Raw genomic sequence first — 21885 nt, 5'->3', positions numbered from 1 at the left:
ATAAACAGGGGCCATTCCACACCATTTCATCGGAATATGCACATGGGCAACACGTGGTCTTGCCCAGTCTTGGATCAATACGAAAAGGATGGAAAATACTAAAGACCAGCCTCCTATACACACACACGGGCATCGACGGAATTCCGCTTCATCATTTCCCTGCTCATGTCTCCCTAACACTGCCTTCATTTCTCGGGCCCCTTCGCCTAATCCCTCCCCTTTCATTTCAAAGGCCTTCTCTGCGTCTAAAGCAACTGCTACTGTTGGCGCTTTACTCCCTTCTACTGCATGAATTAAGTTAATAAATTTACAAATATTGTCTGTTGTGCGTCTTTTTTTAATAAATCCAGTTTGGTCTAGATTTACCATTTTAGGTACATAATCTGCTAATCTGTTTGCTAATAGTTTAGCTATTATCTTATAATTTGTGTTAAGTAATGATATTGGTCTATATGATGCTGGTGCGAGTGGATCTTTCCCTGCCTTTGGTATTACTGTAATTATTGCTGTTTTACATGAATCTGGTAAGCTTTGTGTTTTGTCAGTCTGGTTGATTACTTCCAGGAGGGGAGGAATTAATAAATCTTTAACTGTTTTATAGAATTCTATTGGGAATTCATCCTCTCCTGGTGTTTTATTATTTGGTAGTTTTTTTTTATTATCTCTTGTATTTCTACTATTTCAAATGGTTCTGTTAATTTATTTTATTCCTCTATTTGTGATTTTGGTAGTTCAATTTTAGTTAAAAATTCATCTATTTTGCCTTCTTTCCCTTTGTTTTTAGTTTCGTATAATTGTTCATAGAATTCTCTAAAGTTTTCATTGATCTCCGTTGGATTATATGTGATTTGTTTGTCTTTTTTCCTTGATGCCAATACCATTTTCTTAGCTTGTTCTGTCTTAATCTGCTATGCTAGAATTTTGTGCGTTTTTTTCCCCTAGTTCATAATATTTCTGTTTTGTCTTCATTATGTTCTTCTCCACCTTATATGTTTGTACTGTTTCATATTTTATTTTTTTATCTGCCAATTCTCTTCTTTTAGTTGTAATTCTTGCTAATTCCTTGCTAATTCTTTTTCTATATTTACTATTTCCCTTTCCAACTGCTCTGTTTCCTGATTATAGTCCTTCTTCATCTTGGTTACATAACTTATTATTTGCCCTCTAATGAACGCTTTCATTGCATCCCATAGTATAAACTTATCTTTCACTGATTCCGTATTTATTTCAAAGTACATTTTAATTTGTCTTTCAATGAATTCTCTAAAATCCTGCCTTTTAAGTAGCATGGAGTTTAATTTCCATCTATACATTCTTGGAGGGATGTCCTCTAACTCTGTTGTCAATATCAAGGGTGAATGGTCCGATAATATTCTAGCTTTATATTCTGTTTTTCTTACTCTATCTTGCATACGAGCTGATAACAGAAATAGGTCTATTCTTGAGTATGTTTTATGTCTACCCGAATAATATGAATATTCCTTTTCCTTTGGGTGTTGTTTCCTCCATATATCCAAAAGTTGCATTTCTTGCATCGATTTAATTATAAATTTGGTTACTTTGTTCTTTCTGTTAATTTTTTTCCCAGTTTTATCCATATTTGAATCCAAATTAAGGTTGAAATCCCCTCCTCTTAATATGTTCCCTTGCGTATCTGCTATCTTCAAAAAAATATCTTGCATAAACTTTTGATCTTCTTCGTTAGGTGAATATACATTGAGTAGATTCCAAAACTCCAAATATATCTGACATTTTATCATTACATATCTCCCTGCTGGATCTATTATTTCCTCTTCTATTTTAATTGGTACATTTTTACTGATTAATATAGCTACTCCTCTTGCTTTTGAATTGTACGACGCTGCTGTTACATGTCCTACCCAATCTCTCTTTAATTTCTTGTGCTCCAATTCAGCTAAATGTGTTTCTTGCACAAATGTTATATCAATTTTTTCTTTTTTCAGTAAATTTAGCAGTTTCTTCCTTTTGATTTGGTTATGTATTCCGTTAATATTTAAAGTCATATAGTTCAACGTAGCCATTTCATACTTTGTTTATCTTCCCTTTCCATTTCTCCATCATCACATTTCCTTCTTATCCATTTCTGTTTTCTTGTTTTGAACACTTTATAAGACAACATTTCTAAAACATCAAACATTTTCCTTATTCTCCTATTTAAAACTTCTTTAACCCCATTCTCCCCTCCCCCTCCTGAGTTGCCCTTTATCTCTTGTTGGGCAAACACATCTCCCCTCTCCATTTGGATTTGCGAATTCACTCGCAAATGTCAACTGATTTTGCAGTGACCGTAACTCATCCCCACCCAGCCCCCCCCCGGAAAAGATTTCAATTTTCATATGTAACAACGGTCACTCTTTTAATTCCCTCCTTATTCCCTCTATTCCCTTTCATTCCCTTATTAATTCTTATCTATACTCTATATATTTTCCTCTAAATACGTATACATACATGTATACACACACATACATACACATCTACATATATATATATATATATATATATATGTGTATAATATATATATATTTATATATATAATATATACATACATATATCCATATACACACATACCAAAAGTTCGTGGTCATTTTTACACTCATTACATGTCTTCATCTCTCTGCTTGTTTTGTAGTTGTTCTGCAAATTTTCGTGCTTCCTCTGGATCCGAGAATAGTCTGTTTTGTTGCCCTTGAATAACTATTTTAAGTACCGCTGGTACTTTAACATAAATTTATATCCTTTTTTCCATAAGATCGTTTTTGCTGTATTGAACTCCTTCCTCTTCTTCAGGAGATCAAAACTTATGTCTGGATAGAAAAAAAAATTTTGACCTTTGTATTCCAGTGGCTTTTTGTCTTCTCTTATTTTCTTCATTGCTTTCTCCAATATATTTTCTCTTGTTGTATATCTTAAAAATTTTACTAAAATGGATCTTGGTTTTTGCTGCGGTTGTGGTTTCGGGGCTAATGTTCTATGTGCCCTCTCTATTTCCATTTCTTCCTGTAATTCTGGTCTTCCTAGGACCCTGGGGATCCAATCTTTTATAAATTCTCTCATATTCTTGCCTTCTTCATCTTCCACTATCTTTATATTATTTCTTCTAATGTAGTTTTCCATTATATCTGTCTTCTGAGCTAACAGCTCATGTGCCTCTTTAACTTTTTTATTAGATTCTTCTAATTTCTCTTTTGTCCTCTACTTCCATTTCTACGATTATTTCTCGTTCTTCCACATTCTCCACTCTTTTTCCTATCTCTGATATGACCATTTCTATTTTATTCATTTTTTCTTCTGCATTCTTAATTCTTCTTTTTATCTCATTAAATTCTTGTAATTGCCATTCTTTCACTGATTCCATATATTCTTTGAAAAAAGATACATCTTGCCTTTCTCTTCTTCTTCCACTTCTTTCTGTTCTTCTTCTTCTTCTTCCTCTGGATTGACCATCTGTTGTTTTCTTGTTTTCTTTTTACCTTCTTCTTTTTAATTTCACTCCAGAGGAAAATGCACCAGAGAAATTAATGATTAAACTTATAGGAATCCCCATAGGAATCCCCAGAGGTATCTTTATTCTCCAGAGGTGGGTGATCTTTCAACTCACGGACCTTGACTGCTGAATGTGTAGAAGAAATGTACTAAATCTATTGATAGGGCTCCATACCTCTAACTGCAAGACAAGAGCCTGAAGCCTCAATTTCAAGTGCCACAGTGCACTTAAAGGGACATGCACACTCCCCCTTCAACTGGCTGATCCAGCCACTTTACACATCAGATCCTTTCTTTATCTTACATACACTTAAAATAAGACGTGTAGAACTCACCCTATTTGCGCAAACATTTCTCCCTGCAAATGTTATAACATCACAACTCTCAGGTACTCCCTGTGCAAAATCACATTTGAATACAATTTATTTCATAAATTGGAATTAACTGGTAGTTAAATTCGCTAATTCTACAGTATTGAAAAACGATCATTTATGACATTTAATTTTTAGCATGAATTTTAATCAATATTGGTCAGTGACTGAAGTGGGAAGTCGTGATTTATGAAATTATCTCTGGTCTCTACTCTCCCACTCCCGACGCTTCTCCCAACATTCAGGAGCTGGCACACAGTCCCTGCCTTTTTCCATGTTACTCATCTACTATTACTTTAACTGCTTGCATCAAAATGTTAGCCTTTGCTTTCTGCTTATCCTCAGATGTCTGGACAAATGCTTTTTGTGTGATCTGTAGAAGCTGGGTTATTCCCTGCTCATGCCAATTTTCTGTCTTTTGTAATTTTCTCCTAATGTCTGGGGCTGAGTTGGTAACAAAACCTGTTAGTACCAATTGTTCCCCTGCTGGGGATTCTATGTCGAGACCCCCATATTGTATATATATTTGGTCCCAAAAATTGGTCTTAACTGTTCGGCACATCCCTGGGGATCTTCTATCAGGGAGGTCAGTTCTTTCTTAAAGTTACGCACTTCAGTACTGGTCAGGGGCACATTTACGAAACCGAGACCCTCTCCCATGGGAACTTCCCGCAGTGGTCTCATCCAATTGGTTTCTGGCTTATTAGGTCTGGGTTCCTGCTCCCTGGGAAATGAATCAAAGGGTTCTGCCCTTTCTTCCTGAAGAGTCTCACGCTGTTCTGAATTAAAGTTACCTCTCTCTCCTGTCAACAGAGGTGGTAATCGAGTGCTTTGTGAGCAAGTTATCATACCACTCCTGCTCTCTTCTCTCTTCTCTAGTGGTGGGGGGGAGGTGGGGAAGGTGCAGAAGGGTAGGTCATAGGAGGGGAAGGAAAGATAGGAGCCGGCATAGGAGGAACATAAGGTGGAGGGAGGGAATGTAACACATCCCAACCCTGTGATTCAGGGACAAAAGGTTCCTCCTCTCTCTTATCCCTGAATTCTTTCTCATTCAAAACCAGTTGTTCAATGGGTCCCTTGAGCCAGCAGGCTGCATATTCCCTGCTCTCAACATTGTCTTTCTGGTTTTGATAGAGCCATAGGTTCAAAGCTTGACACATCCATTCATCCTCGGATCCGAATTTTGGCCAGTACACGGAGCTCCCTTTAACCGGGTATTTAACCCATTCAATACAACAATACCTGACCATTGTCAGTTTCTCTTTACCACGGGTCTTTCCTGTGCCCCACTCAGATAACATCAACCCAAGCGGGCTGTACGTAGCTATCTCGTGTTCACATCCTGAACCAGGACTACAACAATACCTGACCATTGTCAGTTTCTCTTTACCACGGGTCTTTCCTGTGCCCCACTCAGATAACATCAACCCAAGCGGGCTGTACGTAGCTATCTCGTGTTCACATCCTGAACCAGGACTACAACAATACCTGACCATTGTCAGTTTGTCTTTCCCACGGGTCTTTCCTGTGCCCCACTCAGATAACATCAACCCAAGCGGGCTGTACGTAGCTATCTGGTGTTCACATCCTGAACCAGGACTCTCTTCCTTGCTACTCATTATTCCCATACTTATAAACAAGTAAAATTACTCTTACCGAGTTCCAGTAGCAATGCTCTAGCGCGCTTCCTTCCGTCGTTTGTTCTCAATGCCTCTTCTCGGATATCACTCGCTTCTTCCACTGACCAGCCACCCGTCGCCCGTGAGTCCAGCTGAATCAGCCGGGGTTCACCTACTCTCGTCGTCGGGGTACTCTGTCAGTGGAGGGAGTGTGATCCCGGACGAGCCTCCATTTGTTAGAAATTAAAGTACCTTTAAAGAAATTGCTCGAGACAAAAATTGAGAACAAAGAACATTTATTACTACAACAATGCAAAGTTGGGTGCTTCCCCTTACCCTGGGAATACATACACATACTGGGGCTCACCCAACTTTTATACAGTCAATTTCAGTATCAGAGTGCCCTCCCCCTTACATTCTTCTGCCCCCTGGATGGGTTTGGCATAGGCAATCCTTCCTGCCTACGTGCAGTTTCAGTACACTTGGAGGACCAGGGGGTATCCTGTGGGTGCCCCATCATGTCATTGTCCTTATTCACACCTTCCTGATTCTCGGGGCTACAATCTCTTGGTATGCGGAGTTGACTCATTCTATCTAGGGTTGGCTAATTTCATATGTATAAATCTGTGTATGGTTAGCTAATTAGATATGTAGGACTTGGTACTTCTGTCCAGGGCTAGGAGACCTTTATCTGATCCAGACTACCTCAACTTCTTACATTCTATTGTTCCTTACCACTCCTTATCTTAGTCTTATGGTCTTGTCACAAAGACTAGAAGATTCTTATGTTAATCGTGCTGACTCTGCTTTCCTGCATCCTAACCCCCCAAGCTTATCCTGTTTGTACTGGTTACAGCCATTAACTGATGAACTTTAGTTTCTTCCATGTTCATAATTTTAGATCAATTTTCCCATCTCTCACATCAGTAACACTGATCATGGTGAAAGATCAGTATTACTGATCTAAAAGAAAAGTGAGGATTGTGAGAGATGGGAAAATTGATCTAAAATTATGAACATGGAAGAAACTAAAGTTCATCAGTTAATGGCTGTAACCAGTACAAACAGGATAAGTTTGGGGGTTAGGATGCAGGAAAGCAGAGTCAGCACGATTAACATAAGAATCTTCTAGTCTTTGTGACAAGACCATAAGACTAAGATAAGGAGTGGTAAGGAACAATAGAATGTAGGAAGTTGAGGTAGTCTGGATCAGATAAAGGTCTCCTAGCCCTGGACAGAAGTACCAAGTCCTACATATCTAATTAGCTAACCATACACCGATTTATACATATGAAATTAGCCAACCCTAGATAGAATGAGTCAACTCCGCATACCAAGAGATTGTAGCCCCGAGAATCAGGAAGGTGTGAATAAGGACAATGACATGATGGGGCACCCACAGGATACCCCCTGGTCCTCCAAGTGTACTGAAACTGCACGTAGGCAGGAAGGATTACCTATGCCGAACCCATCCAGGGGGCAGAAGAATGTAAGGGGGGAGGGTACTCTGATACTGAAATTGACTGTATAAAAGTTGGGTGAGCCCCAGTGTGTGTGTGTATTCCCAGGGTAAGGGGAAGCACCCAACTTTGCATTGTTGTAGTAATAAATGTTCTTTGTTCTCAATTTTTGTCTCGAGCAATTTCTTTAAAGGTACTTTAATTTCTAACAATGCCTTATGAGGAAAGTTAACAGACAGAGTTTTTATCTTAGGAGTATAAAGGGATTAGAGTTGACAATAGAGGTCTACAAGATTATGAGAGGCATCGATCATGGACCTTTATCCTGGGACAATAATGGAAAATACCAGCAGTCTTGTGAAGAAGGTAAGGGGAGGAAAGTTTAGAGGAGACACCAGGAGTTAGGTTTTTACACAGTGTTAGAAATAGAAGTACCTTAACAGAAATTGCTCGAGACAAAAATTGAGAACAAAGAACATTTATTACAACAACAATGCACAGTTGGGTGCTTGCCCTTACCCTGGGAATACACACATACACTGGGGCTCACCCAACTTTTATACAGTAAATTTCAGTATCAGAATACCCACCCCCTTACATTCTTCTGCCCCCTGGATGGGTTTGGCAGAGGCAATCCTTCCTGCCTACGTGCAGTTTTTGTGAACTTGGAGGACCAGGGGGTATCCTGTCAGTGTCTTCTCATGTCATTATCCTCATTGTCCTTATTCACAACCTTGCCCTTGTCCTCATTCACACCTTTCCGACTCTCAGAGCTACAGTCCCTTCATATGCAGAGTTCGCTAATCCTGTCTAAGGTTTACTAATTAAATATGCCTAACTTGATAAATCTGTGTATGGCTTACTAATTATATATGTAGAACTTGGTACTTCTGTCTAGGGCTAGGAGACCCTTATCTCATCCAGACTATCTCAACTTCCTACATTCTATTATTCCTTACCTCTCCTTATCTTATTCATACGGTGGGCTCACTGATCCTGTCGAAAGGATTAGAAGATTCTTATCTTACATAGGCTGACTCTGCTTCCTGCATTCTAATTTCCATGCTTAGCCTGTTCTTACTGGTTTAATCCATCACTCCACATGTCTGCACTAGTTTCCCCATCTTTCATATTTTGATGTCAAGTTTCCTCATCTCTCACAATCCTCACTTCTCTTTCAGATCAGTGTCACTGATCTGTCAAATAAAATGTGCTATTGCTAAAGTTGGTCTTTCTCCCAGCGGGTCAATAAACGAATTGCAATGTCATGAGCATCCATTTGGGAAACACACACCCCTTGAGTTATAGAAATAAGGGTCCGCAAAATCATGAAATGAATACCAGCCTTCAGGTAGGGGAGCACCACACTGACCAGAATAGTGAGTCCTGCTGCTATCGGGGCTGTGAGTATCAGGCTCCAGTTCTCAGTAAAAAGTTGAGTTCATCCCACATCAGTCCAAGGTTGCCAAGTCTGAACATGGGCATGGGAAGATTTTTGTCGAAGTCCTGAAGCAGTTTCTTTAACCGCCTGACTGTTGTAAGCATTGTCAGTCCTGATTCTCGCACAAATGCTGCCTCCAGCACCCAACGAGCAATAGAGAGCCAGGTGGTTTCGTTGAATCATTGCTTGTAGCTGTAGTCTTCCTTCAGCCCCTACATTCAGGGTCATCGTCGTCCGTTCAGCGACGATCTCCAAAGCTGCCTGGAGTCTGAACAAACGATTTAAATGCCCAGCAGCTTTAGTATTCTGGAACTGTTTACTTCGTTGATAATTGGAACTCCCCTTACAGTGGTGGAATTTAACAGTTGGACTGGCTATGTAACCCAAAGGATGCTTTAGAATAGCACAGGTTGGGGAGGGGTGTTTCTTGTAACTTAATCTGTGAGTTGTAGCCTGCCTGTGAACATTAGCATATGTATCATCTCTCTCTCTACCACATGTACAATCCTGAAAATTATCCTGTCTGCCTTTGTGCTCACATCTAAACCATTAAAACTGATGTTGTAAATCTCTGCAGAGTCCAAAAACCCATTAAAATCATCATATTGAGAGGTGTTCTGTGCCCCTGGTCCACATTTGAAATCTACATTAACCCCTAAGCAGACAGTTCCTGTAAATATTTATTGATATATTGGTCATTAGCCTCAGGGATGGGAGTATCAGTGTGGAATCCCATGTAAGGAAGACCAAACATCATCTCATATGGTGAGACAGCAAGGTCTTTACGAGGAGCTGTGCGAATCCTGATTAAAGCTAAGAGCAAGCATTTAATCCAGGAGAGGCCAGTTTCCTCATGAAGTCGAGTGAGCTGGTATTTCAAAGTCTGATTCATTCGCTCAACCCGGCCCGAACTCTGGGGGTGCCATGGGGTATGGAGCTGCCAGTCAATGCCCAATCTTTTACAAACCCCCTGGAGTACCCGAGAAGTGAAGTGTGTACCACGATCCGAGTCGATGGTCTGGATCATCCAATACCGTGGAATTACAGAATCCAGTAGTACTCTGATAACGGTGCTGGCACGATCATTCGGGGTCGGGAAAGCCTCAACCCATCGTGTGAAATGATCTACCATCACCAACAGGTACTTGTAAATACCTATCTTAGGTAACTCTGTGAAGTCCACTTGTATGCGTTGGAAAGGGCGTACAGCGATATCGCGACCGCCAGGCATTACCTGGCGCATGACCTTATTAATCCTCTGACAAATTGGGCACCCCTGGGTACTCTGCTTGACTAGAGTGTAAACGCCTGAACAATGAAAGGAGCGAACAAAAGTGTCGACAAGTCCCTGGGCTCCCCAGTGTGTCTGTTGATGGAGCTGGTCAAACAGTTGCCGTGCCAAAGCTTTATTCAGGACTTGGTGTCCTTCGGCTGTCCACCACAACCCATCACTTGTTTGACGCATCCCCTGATCCCTCATATAAACCTCCTTCTCTTGTGAAAGGATGGGAGTCTTTTTAAGCTCCTGTGGGATGGGGAGTAACAGCTGCATGTTTAGCAGCTGCATCTGCCTGTCTGTTGCCCTGTGCTTCAGGGCTGTCACCAGTTTGATGGCCCCGTACATGGACCACAGCTATTTCCTCAGGTAAAGTCAGAGCCTCCAAGGATTGGACAATTAGGTTCTCATGCATCAATTTCTGTCCTTTTCCCGTTATCATTCCCCATTCCTTCCAGATTCTCCCAAAGGTGTGCACTACCTCAAAAGCGTATTTTGAATCTGTGTAGATTGTGCCCACCTTATTTTCCAGACCTTGGAGAGCTCGACAGAGGGCATATAATTCGCAAGACTGGGCTGACCAGTGACCGGGAAGGCGACCGGCTTCAATAACTACCCCCTCGTATCCATCCACTATACTATATCCGCTATAGCGAGTGCCATCAATACAGCGGGAAGAGCCATCAATAAACCACCGTTCTCCCTCCTGTAAAGGCTTATCACTCAAATCTTCTCTAATCTTAGTCTGCAGGTCTATCACTTCCAAACATATATGCTCTAACTCATTGATTGTGTTGGGAGAGGTTGGAGTGACTAAAAAAGGCTGCTGGATTATGTTCTCTACTTGTAGTCAGAGTTAGATCATCCCTATCCACCAAGATCGCTTCGTATTTCAAGATTCTAGAATCTGTAAGCCACCTACCAGCACGCTGTAACAGAATATTGCAAACGGTGTGAGGAGTGTGTACTATCATCGGGGCACCAAATGTAATTTTTCGTGCTTCTTCAACTAAAATAGCAGTGGCTGCGATAGCTTGAACACAACCACGACAAACAGGATCCAAAACTTTTGAGAGAAAAGCAACTGGCTGCCTGCTGCCTGCCCTTTCTTGTGTTAAAACACCGGTTGCTACACCCCCTTTTGTGTTAGTATAAAGGTCAAAAGACTTATTAAGGTTGGGTAAAGTCAACACTGGGGCACTAATAAGGCGCTGTTTCACCAAGTTAAAATTATTAATCTCTTCTTCCGTCCAAACTAGCGCTTCGCCCCCTAAAATCGCGAGTTTATCGTAAAGGAATCGAACTAGATTAGAATAATTTTCTATCCAAATTCTACAGTATCCCACTAGACCAAGGAATTTCCTGAGTTCTTGGGCATTCTTAGGAGGTGGGATCTGTACAATACCTTGTATCCTTTCTGGACTGATCTTTCTGGTTCCCTGACTTACCAAATGACCCAGGTATTTAACCTCTGGTTGTACAAATTGTAATTTGGATTCACTCACCCTGAGACCCTTCTTTTCGAGAAGATTGGGGTATTAAAAGGTGACATACAATGTTCTAGAATGCCATCTTTCACCAATTGGCCAGTTACTGGCTGCAGCCCCTTTCGGCCAGCCTTTGGAACGGGATACTGCTTTCGCCTAATAATCTGCTCAGGATCTTTTAAGGTAACTCGTAGGGGAGGGATATGTAATACTCCTCTATTGCCTCTTCCTGCCCATACTCCAGGATTTATGAGTTCCCGATCCTCCTCACTTAATACATATAGTTTAACTCCAATACCTGATTCTTGTCGTCTGGTGCCAATAGCCAATTGATCTTGTAAATCCCGTCCCAGCAAACAAACTCCAGCTTGGGGAACTAGTAAGAGATCCTCCGTTATAACCTTTTCTCCCATCTGTATCCTAACATCTCTTAATACAGGGACCGGGAAATCTCTTCCCCCTACCCCCGAAATCATTATTCTCCCTTCTATCCTCACACCCTCGGGTGGGTGTAATATAGTAGACCGGGCTGTCCCGGAATATACTAAGAATATCATCCTATCACTGTGGGGTCCTATGTTTAAATTTACCAGTGGTACTCTGTGCAGCCCCACAGTGTGTATTGACTGAGAACCGTGACTCCCCTATTCATAGTCTGTTTCCATCAGGGCATACGATCGCGTCTCCCTGGCTCGCATGGGGCACTCTCTCTTGAAGTGTCCCTCCTTGTTACAATAGTAGCAGACCATTGTTCCCACTTCCCAATTCTTAGTTGGGTCTCCTCGGGGTCCCGGGAATGGTTGGCGTCCCCGGAATCCTCCTCTACTCCTTCCTCTACTCTGGACCCTATTTTCCCACCCCTGGCTCTCCTCTCAATGCCCAGGAGCTGGCACAAAGTCCCTACCTTTTCCTTGCTGTCCCTTAAATGCCTGCATTAAAATCTTAGCCTTTCCCTTCTGCTTATTCTCAGATCTCTGTACAAAGGCTTTTTGCGCAATTTGTAGAAGCTGGGTTATTCCCTGCTCATGCCAATTCTCAGTTTTCTGTAATTTCCTCCTTAAGTCTGGGGCTGAATTTGTAATGAAACTCGTTAATATTAATTGTTCCCCTGCTGGGGATTCTATATCCAGACCCCCATATTGCTGTATACCCGTACGCAATCTATTCAAAAATACCGAGGGGGTCTCGTCGGGTCCCTGAGGAACTTCGAATGCCTTTTTAAAGTTCTGTCCCTTCGGAACAGATTCCCTGATTCCTTTAATCAGATTAGCCCTATACTCTTCCATTAATACCCGACCATCATTGGTATTTTTATCCCAATTAGGTCTAGCCAAGGGGAATTTAGCTTCTCCAGGTCCCCCTTGGTGATCCCGATCCCAGACTCTAATCCCTGCCTGGCGAATCATTCCATGCTCATCCAGGGTAAACAGAGTCCTAAATATAGCCGTTAATTCATCCCATGTATCTATATTCGGTCCTAACAATTGATCTAATTGTTCAGCGCATCCCTGGGGATCCTCTATCAGGGAAATCATTTCCCTCTTAAAATTAGGCACCTCCGTACTGGTCAAGGGCACATTTACAAAACCAAGACCCCCCTCCCACGGGAACCTCCCGCAGGGGTCTCATCCAGCTAACTTCTAGCTTATATACTCTGCTCAATACTAACCTTGCCTCTGTCTCTCGTAGGCAATCTAATACTTTGCGAATGGGTTAACATGTCACCCCTATTCTCTTCTCCTTTCGTTAGTTGCGGGGGAGGAGGGGAAGGTGCGGAAAGGTAGAGCACAGGAGGGGGGGATAGATAGGAACTGGTAAAGGAGGGGCATAGGGTGGAGGAAAGGAATGTAACACATCCCATCCTTGCGTCTCAGGTACAAGGGGTTCCTCATCCCTCTTGTCCTCACTTCTCTTTTCGTTCAGGACCAGTTGGTCAACCGATCCCCTGAGCCAGCAGGCGGCATATTCCCTGCTTTCAATGTTATCCCTTTGATTCTTATACAGCCAGATGTTAAGTTCCTGACACATCCAGTCATCCTCGTATCCGAGCCTCGGCCAATATACCGAGCTCCCTTTAATAGGGCTTTTAACCCATTCCAGACAACAGTATTTAATCATGATAAGTTTTTTTCCCCGGGTTCTCCCCGAACCACAGTCAGATAACATTACTCCTAACGGACTCTGTTTGGTTATCTGATCATCCAATCCTTCACTAGGATTCTCTTTCTTACTGCCCATACCTCCCATACTGACAGGTATAAAAATTTCTCTTACCAGATCCAGTAGCTACTCTTATCGCACTTCCTTAACGTTCTCCCGTCGTTTGTTCTCAATGCCTCTTCTCGGATATCACTCACTTCTTCCACTGAGTAGCCACCCGTCGTCCATAAGTCCAGCTGAACCAGTTGGGGTGCACCTACCACCGTCGTCGGGCACTCTGTCAGTGGAGGGAGTGTGATCCCGGACGAGCCCCCATTTGTTAGAAAAAGAAGTACCTTAACAGAAATTGCTCGAGACAAAAATTGAGAACAAAGAAAATTTATTATAACAAAATGCAAATTTGGGTGCTTCCCCTTACCCTGGGAATACACACATACACTGGGGCTCACCCAACTTTTATACAGTGAATTTCAGTATCAGAATACCCTCCCCCTTACATTCTTCTGCCTCCAGGATGGGTTTGGCAGAGGCAATCCTTCCTGCCTACGTGCAGTTTCAGTATACTTGGAGACCAGGGGGTATCCTGTCGGTGTCTTCTCATATCATTATCCCCATTGTCCTTGTCCCCATTCATACCTTTCCAACTCTCAGAGCTACAGTCCCTTCATATGCAGATTTCGCTAATCCTGTCTAGGGATTACTAATTAAATATGCCTAACTTGATAAATCTGTGTATGGCTTACTAATTATATATGTAGAACTTGGTATTTCTGTCTCGGGCTAGGAGACCCTTATCTCATCCAGACTATCTCAACTTCCAACATTCTATTATTCCTTACCTCTCCTTATCTTATTCATACGGTGGGCTCACTGATCCTGTCCAAAAGACTAGAAGATTCTTATCTTACATAGGCTGACTCTGCTTCCTGCATTCTAGTTTCCATGCTTAGCCTGTTCATACTGGTTTAATCCATCACTCCACATGTCTGCACTAGTTTCCCCATCTTTCATATTTTTATGTCAAGTTTCCTCATCTCTCACAGTATGGAGTTTGACTGTGTGACATTGTTATGTGTGCGATTCCCACCGTGTAAACTTGTTATGTAAGTGAGTTTCACAGTGTTACCTTGTAATTTCGCTAAATTCGATATTGAAAATGTTATGTTAGTGAGTTCTTCAGTCTAACCTTTTTAGGTGAGTGAGTCCCACACTGTAAACTCGCCGCTGTACCATTTCACATCTGGCATCTGGCACGAATTCCATTCCACATCCGGTATCTGTCCAGAAGATCATTCTACTCTGGCATCTCGCCGCTGTACCATTACACATCCAGAATCTGTTATGAAGTCCATTCCACATCCGGATTCTCACAGAAGGACCATTCCACCTCCGGCATCTGGCAGGTGGACCATTCCACATCTGGCATCTGGCATGTGGACCATTCCACATCTGGCATCTGGCAGGCAGACCATTCCACATTTGGGCTTTTGCAGGTGGACAATTCCACCTCCGGGATCTGGCAAGCATACAATTCGACATCTGGCATCTGGCACGAATTATATTGTACATCCAGAGTCTCACATGAGGAACATTTCACCTCCGGCATCTGGCAGATGTACCATTCCACATCCGGAATGTGTCAGAGGAACAATCCACATCTAGCATCTTCCAGGTGGACAATTACACATCCATCATCTTCCAGGTGGACAATTCCACATCCATCATCTGTTAGGCTGAGCAGTCCAATTCCAGCAAATGGCAGGAAGATGATACCAGATTCAGCATCTTACAGGCAGACCATTCCACATTCAGCATCTGGCAAGTAGTGAATTCTAACTGCGGCATCTCGCTGGCAGACCAGTCCACATCTGGCATCTATCAGGTAGACTAGTCAATATCTGGCATCAAGTGGGTGGACAATGCCACATCTGGCATCAGGCAGGCCGACCACTCCACATCCTGCATCTGGGAAAAAAAAACCATTCTACATCTGGCATCTGGCAGCAAACCATTCCCCATCCTGCATCTGGCAGGTGGTCTATTCCACTCCAGCATCAGCCAGGCAGACCATTCCATATCCAGCATCTGGCAGAAGTCCATTCCACACCCTGCAACTGACAAGCATACCATTTCACATCTGGCATCTGGCATGAATTTCATTCCACATCCGGCATCCGTCCAGAAGATCATTCTACATCCGGCATCTCGCCGCTGTACCATTACACGTCCGGCATCTGGTACAAAGTCCATTCCACATCCGGATTCTCACAGAAGGACCATTCCACCTCCGGCATATGGCAGGTGGAACATTCCACATCTGGCGTCTCGCAGGTGGACAATTATACCTCCGACATCTTGCAGGTGCACAATTCCACATCTAGCATCTGGCACGAATTATATTGTACATTCACATTCTCACATGAGGACCATCTGGCAGATGTACCATTCCAAATCCGGAATGTGTCAGAGGAACATTCCACATCCAGCATCTTCCAGATGGACAATTCCACATCTGGCATCTGTTAGGCAGAGCAGTCCATGTCCAGCAAATGGCAGGAAGATGATACCAGATTCAGCATCTTACAGGCAGACCATTCCACATCTAGCATCTGGCAGGTAGTCAATTCTAAATCCGGCATCTCACTGGCAGACCAGTCCAAATCTGGCATCTGGCAGGCCAACCACTCCACATTCAGTATCTGGCAGGTTACCATTCCACATCTGGCATTTGGCAGCAAACAAATCCACATCCGGCAATTGGGAGTATAAATTTGTTAAGTGAGTGAGTTCCACAGTGTAACCGTGTTATGTGAGTCAGTTCCACAGTGTAAACTTGTCATATGAGAGAGTTGCACAGTATAATTTTGTTTACTTAGTGTAACCCATATTCCAAACTATATGTTAGTGTGTCCCACAGTTTAAACTTCTGTGAGTAATTTACACAGTGTGACCTTGTTATGTGAGTGATTCCCACCATGTAAACTTGTTATGTGTCTGAGTTTCACAGTGTAACCTTGTAATTTTGCTAAATCCGATAGATAAAAACTCAGTTCAACTTTTTTATGTGAGTGTTATCCAGAGTGTAACCGTGTTATGTTAGTCAGTTCCACAGTGTAAACTTGTCATGTGAGAGAATTGCACAGTATAATTTTGTTTACTTTGTGAAACCCAAATTCTAAACTATATGTTACAGTGTTCCACAGTGTAAACTTGTTATGTAATTTACACAGTGTGACCTTGTTATGTGAGTGAGTCCCACCATTTGACCTTGTTACATGAGAGAGTTTGAAAGTGTGACGTTGTTATGGAAGTGAATTCCACAGTGTCAACCTGTCTAGTTAGTGAGCCTCAGAGAGTAACATTGGTAGAGAGTGAGTTTGATTGTGTGACATTGTTGTGTGAGATTCCCACAGTGTAAACTTGTTATGTAGAATGAGAGTTTCACAGTGTTACCTTTTAATTTCACTAAATTCAACATTGAAAATGTTATGTTAGTGTGTCCTTCAGTGTAACCTATTTAGGTGAGTGAGTTCCACAGTATAACTTGTAACGTGAGTGAATTCCACAGTGTAACCGTGTTATGTCAATTAGTTCCACAGTGTAAAGTTGTCATGTGAGAGAGTTGCACAGTATAAGTTTGTTCACTTAGTGAATCCCATATTGTAAACTTCATGTTAGTGAGTCCCACAGTGTAAACTTGTTCTGTGTGTCATTTACACAGTGTGACCTTATTATGTGAGTCTCAAAATTTGACCTTGTTTCCTTCGTGAATCCCATATTCTAAACTATATGTTAGTGTGTCCCACAGTGTAAACTTGTTGTGTGAGTAAATTACACAGTGTGACCTTGTCTTGTGAGTGATTCCCACCATGTAAACTTGTTATGTGTCTGAAGTTCACAGTGTATCCTTGTAATTTTGCTAAATTCGATATTATAAAATTTATGTTAGTGAGTTCCTCAGAGCAAATTTTTTAGGTGAGTGTGTTCCACAGTGCGAGTGTGTCCCACCATTTGACCTTGTAATATGAGAGAGTTTCAAAGTGTGACGATGTTATGGAAGTGAATTCCGCAGTGTCAGCCTGTCTAGTTAGTGAGCCTCAGAGTGTAACATTGGTACAGAGTGAGTATGACAGTGTGACATTGTTATGTGTGAGATTCCCACCGTGTAAACTTGTTCTGTGTCTGAGTTTCACAGTGTTACCTTTTAATTTCGCTAAATTCGATATTGAAAATGTGATGTTAGTGAGTTCTTCAGTGTAACCTTTTTCGGTGAGTGAGTTCCACAGTGTAAACTTGTCATGTGAGAGATTTGCACAGTATAATTTTGGGTACTTAGTGAATCCCATATTGTAAACTTGTAAAATTTACACAGTGTGACCTTATTATGTGAGACCCACAAATTCACCTTATTATGTGAGAGATTCCCACAGTGTAAACTTGTTTTGTGAGTGAGTTTGAAAGTGTGACATTTTTTTCGAAGTGATTTCCACAGTGTCAACCTTTCTACTTAGTGAGTATCTGGGTGTAACATTGGTATGGAGTGTCTTCGACAATGTGACATGGTTATATGTGAGATTCCCACTGTGTAAACTTGTTATGTGGGTGAGTTTCACAGTGTTACCTTGTATTTTGCTAAATTCGACATTGAAAATGTTATGTTAGTGAGTTCCTCAGTGCACCTTTTTGAGGTGCGTGAGTTGCACAGTGTAAACCTGCTATGTGATTCAGTTCCACAGTGTAAACTTGTCATGTGAGAGATTTACACAGTATAATTTTGTTTACTTTGGGAATCCATAGTGTAAACTTTATGTTAATGAGTCCCACCGTGTAAACATGTTATGTGGGTGAGTTTCACTAAATTTGCTAAATTCGATATTCAAAATGTTACGTTAGTGAGTTCCTCAGTGTAACATTTTTAGGTGAGTGTGTTCCACAGAATAACCTTGTGATGTGAATGATTTCTACAGTGTAACCTTATTATGCGAGTGAGTTCCACAGTGTAAACTTGTTATGTGAGATATTTCCACAGTGTAAACTTGTTTCTTAGTGAATCCCACTGGTAACCGTTATGTTAGTGAGTCCCACACTGTAAACCTTTTTTTTTAAACTTTATTTAAGATTTTATAACATGAATAACATGTAGGATTACATTTAAAAAAATTAAGAATAAAATAATAAAATTACAATACAATCTTTCTTTTTTTTTCTTTGGCTTGGCTTCGCGGACGAAGATTTATGGAGCGGGTAAATGTCCACGTCAGCTGCAGGCTCGTTTGTGGCTGACGAGTCCGATGCGGGACAGGCAGACATGGTTGCAGCGGTTGCAGGGGAAAATTGGTTGGTTGGGGTTGGGTGTTGGGTTTTTCCTCCTTTGTCTTTTGTCAGTGAGGTGGGCTCTGCGGTCTTCTTCAAAGGAGGTTGCTGCCCGCCAAACTGTGAGGTGCCAAGATGCACGGTTTCAGGCGATATCAGCCCACTGGTGGTGGTCAATGTGGCAGGCACCAAGAGATTTCTTTAGGCAGTCCTTGTACCTCTTCTTTGGTGCACCTCTGTCATGGTGGCCAGTGGAGAGCTCGCCATATAACACATGACCCACCCAAAGCAGCTGGATCTTCAGCAGTGTGGACTCGATGCTGTTGGCCTCTGCCATCTCGAGTACAATATCAGTAATCTAAATAAAGTATACCCTCCCCAATAATTATAACACATTAATAACCCAACTCAAATTAGTCCAACCCCCCTTTCCCCCCCAAAATAAAGAGTGAAGAATTAATAAAGTTAATAATATATGAGAGAAAAAAACCCACTTAAAAAAAACAAAAACATAACCAATTATAATACTAACAAAAAGAAAAATAATTAATACTAAGATATCAGACTTAAAAATCATATTTAAAACAAACTTAAATGCATATATTTAACAAAAGGAGTTAAGATGAAACATATATTTAACTCAAACTTAATATAAAAAATTAGTAAAGTTAGTAATTATCTTTCCTGAATAAACTTTACAAAAAAAAACACCTCAATTTTTAGTTTTTTAAACAATCAAATACTTTTGTATGCTTTTTTTATAAACAAAAAAAACCCTTCACTCTTTAATCTAATAATACAAAAAAAAAGGAAAAAAACGGGTAGGAGGTTAAAAATACCCCCTCCCGTCTAAACCATGCCATGCGATAACTCCCAAAAAAAAATGGGTGTGAGATAACTCACACACAGCAGATGACTTTCAGGAAATAGTGCCTATCCAGTTATCTGCCCCAACTCTCACTTCATCTTAAACTAACATCATCATTATTTAATATCCCTTTTTTTAAAAAAAAATTAGAAGAAAAAAAAGGACAACTCTTCTTTTAATCAGCTCCAACTGCCGAGTCACCATTACAACCATTCCTTCTTGGAGCACGGCTCTTTTCTTCCATCTCTTGTCTCCTTAGAGATCGCGGCGGACTGTCTCTGTTGAAACTGAGTAATTGGCATGTCTTGAGCAAATGCTAAGCTTCCTTTGGAGAACTTTGGTTGGCAACCATCTTGAAAAACCTTCAAAACAGCTGGATATCTAAAGGTTGCCTTGTAACCTTTCTTCCACAACAACTCTTTAGCAGGATTGAATTCCCATTGTTGCAACATAGCTTCTTGACTCAAATCCGCATAGAAGAAAACTCGATTATTTTGAATCTTCATGGGTGATTTTCTCTGTTGTGCATTTCTAATAGCCACTCGTAAAATTATTTCTCTGTCGTAATAATTCAAGCAACGAACCAAAACAGGTCTTGGACTTTGACCTGAAATAGGTCTTCTATGCAAGGCTCTGTGAGCACGTTCCAGTATTATACCTTCCGGGAAATGTTCTTGACCCAGCACCTGCAGAATCCATTCAGTAAAAAATTTTCTTGGGTCTGATCCCTCCATACCTTCTGGCAAACCAATAATCTTTATATTGTTCCGTCTGGATTAGTTTTCCAAATTATCAATCTTTTTCACCAAATTTTTATTTTGAGTTTTTAAGTCTTCGACCATTTTGGTCACATCAAAAACTTGATCCCGTATTTCATCTATCTCTTCTTCACACGAATTAAATTTATCTCTCACTTCAAGCTAAAAAGCTCCAAACTCAGCCATCTGTTGAGAATGTATTTTCACCAAAGTATTAAACCTAGTACCAAGTTCAGTCATAATCTTGGATAATCCCTGCATTGTATAAGATAATTTAGATTAAAGATTCACAGAAATCTTTTCAATTGGAAGAGATTTTGGCTCAACAGATTCCTGCTTCTTCTCCAAAGGATCTTCTATTCCTTCCTTCATTCTGGTTGCCTTCCTTGTAGTATGACTGCGTGGGGAAACCCCAGCCACAGCCTCTCCAGCAATGACTGGAGGACGCTGGCCCGGGTTCCCCAGTCCATAATGTATTAAATTCTCCCAGTACATCAAGTTGTATAGGTTCTTGTATCTCAAGAGATGCAGTTTGCAGCGCCACCTCTACAGTTGACAAATGCCTTTGAGTATCTCTTTGTTCTAAAGGCTGTTTGGTGCCCTCTTTAGGGGGCTCTACCGATGTAACATAGAGCTCTACATCCGAACACTGTACCTCTCTCCTGTGATCCATTTCACGCTGAGTCCCGGTGTCTTTCCTGAAGGTAGGCTCTAAAACTTGAACTTTTGGAAAATGTAGTTTTTTGATGATCTGTTGTTGTTTTTGTATGCTCTTTTCCACCAATTGTACCATCATAAGTTAAATTAACAGCACAGAAATTATCTAAACTTTTAAAGAATTTTAACGGGCATTTCTAGACAAAACAATAAGATAGAGCCAGGAGAGGACTGGAAGGCACGTCTGATCCTTACGCCATCTTGCCATGCCCCAGCCCACAGTGTAAACTTGTTATGTGAGTAATTTTCACAGTGTGACCTTGTTATGTGAGTGAGTCTCACAGTTTGACCTTGTTATGTGAGTGAGTCTCACAGTTTGACCTTGTTATGTGAGTAAGTTTCAAACTGTTACAATATTATGGAAGTGATTTACACAGACTCAATCTGACAAGTTAGTGAGTCTCAGAGTGCAATATTGGTATGTGCATGTGTTTGACACTGTGACCTTGTGATGTTTTAGATTCCCACAGTATAAATTTTTTATGTGCGTGAGCTTCACAGTGTAACCTTGTCAGCTGAGTGAGTTCCACAGTGTAACCTTGTCAGGTGAGTGAGTTCCACAGTGTAACCTTGTTAGGTGAGTGAGTTCCACAGTGTAAACTTGTTATGTTAGTAATTTACACAGTGTGACCTTGTTATGTGAGTGTGTACCACAATTTGATCTTGTAATGTGAGTGAATTTGACATTGTGACATTGTAATGTGTGTGATTCCCACCGTGTAAACTTGTTATGTGGGTGAGTTTCACTGTGTTAGATTGTTAAGGAAGTGAATTCCACAGTGTCAACCTGTCTAGTTATTGAGCCTCAGAGTGTAACATAGGTATGGAGTGAGTTTGACTGTGTGACATTGTTATGTGTGAGATTCCCACCGTGTGAACTTGTTATGTGAGTGAGTTTGAAAGTTTAATCT

At 41.2% G+C, this 21885-nt stretch overlaps 1 protein-coding gene across 1 annotated transcript in view; it reads right to left on the bottom strand.

The window, feature by feature from the left end:
- LOC138756554 (microtubule-actin cross-linking factor 1-like) overlaps positions 1-13661 on the bottom strand; it is a 30742-nt gene extending 17081 nt beyond the window's left edge. Inside the window, exon 1 of the mRNA XM_069922996.1 lies at positions 13433-13661. The gene's annotated coding sequence lies outside the window, so the exon portion shown is untranslated. The remainder of the gene's footprint in view (positions 1-13432) is intronic.
- Positions 13662-21885: the final 8224 nt, after the last annotated feature.

Source organism: Narcine bancroftii, chromosome 3 (genome assembly GCF_036971445.1).
Source record: "Narcine bancroftii isolate sNarBan1 chromosome 3, sNarBan1.hap1, whole genome shotgun sequence".
Taxonomy (NCBI): domain Eukaryota; kingdom Metazoa; phylum Chordata; class Chondrichthyes; order Torpediniformes; family Narcinidae; genus Narcine; species Narcine bancroftii.
This window is presented reverse-complemented; position numbering and strand designations above follow the sequence as displayed.